This window comes from Rousettus aegyptiacus, unplaced genomic scaffold, assembly GCF_014176215.1.
Source record: "Rousettus aegyptiacus isolate mRouAeg1 unplaced genomic scaffold, mRouAeg1.p scaffold_m13_p_6, whole genome shotgun sequence".
In the NCBI taxonomy this organism is placed as follows: Eukaryota; Metazoa; Chordata; class Mammalia; order Chiroptera; family Pteropodidae; genus Rousettus; species Rousettus aegyptiacus.
Window position 1 is genome coordinate 20,426,473 of NW_023416309.1, and position 1,297 is coordinate 20,427,769.

General features: G+C 34.6%; 1 pseudogene; it reads left to right on the forward strand.

Annotated features, from left to right (window-relative positions):
- Positions 1-833: 833 nt before the first annotated feature.
- Positions 834-952, forward strand: LOC118604210 (annotated as a pseudogene).
- Positions 953-1,297: the final 345 nt, after the last annotated feature.

The window sequence follows — 1,297 nt, forward strand, 5'->3', positions numbered from 1 at the left end:
AACTTAATCTTCTAACAAAAACAGGTGATGGCCAATATAACCAGAAAATTGTGTCCAGAGGCTAACAAGCTTATCCAAGGTCATACCTCAGAAATTCTTTTTAACACACCATATAATTTAGTCCATCTTATCTTTCTGTTTATTCCTGTATATCACAGAGCCATATCTAACCAACTTATCTAAAGCTTCTCTGTGCCCAACAATATTCTTTTACTTCAGACCAATTGTTATAATTTGAAATTATTTGTTTATGTATTTATTTTCTATTTTATCCCATTAGAAGAGAAATATCTATAAGATTCATGATGCAATTATCTTATCTCTTTTGTTCCATTTTATCCCAAATACCTAAAACACTGCCTGGCACTTATTATATTTTCAGTTAGCAAAAATCCTAATCCCCAAGACAGGCTTTCTATCATAGTAACATTCAATCTATAAAGGGAAATTGGGATATCTTATTCCATAGAACTTCTAAGGAAATAATCGCCTGACTGAAATGATTAAAAGGCTTTTCAACTTGGAGGAAGGAAGTCGAACCTCATGGCTCTCTAGAGGGCCATCTGTTTATATCTATACTAACAAATCATTTTATATTTACCTTTTGTGACCCCAGTCTTGGATCTCTCTAATTTCCAGCAGTTAAAAGGATCCAGACATTCTTCCGAATTTTTATTCTGATGAATTGCCCAGCATGTCTAATAATATTAATGCTCATGATTTAGGTACAACATTTCTGGTATAATTAATTAATTAGTATCAGACATTGCTCACCTGATCAGTTTCAGAATATTTTTCATGATAAAAGAGATATAGCAAAAAAATAATTTAAGGTCTATGGCCATGCTACCCTGAACAAGCCCAATCACATCTGGCCTTGGAAGCTAAGTAGGGTCAAGCCTGGTTAGTACTTGGATGGGAGACCACCTAGAAAGACCAGATGCTGTAGGAGTAAAAAAAAAAAGGGGGGGCGGGATTTTAAGGTGACAAGGTTCTTGCAATCTGTAAGTTCAACTAAGGGTTGCCTCACCTAAAGAGAGAGAGAGAGAGAGAGAGAGAGAGAGAGAGAGAGAGAGAGAGAGAGAGAGAAGCAAAAGAAAAGAAAATTGAAAGAAAAGAAATTTTTAAATCACCTCAATGATTTTAAGGGTTGAGAAATGCACCAGGGTTATATCTTTAAAACCAATGAAAAGGTAAAATGCCATGTTTCTAATATGAAATCCCCAGATATTTGGAAATGTGTGCATTACTGACAGAATTTCTTACTTTTAAACTGGCTATAAGAAAAGTCAGCATG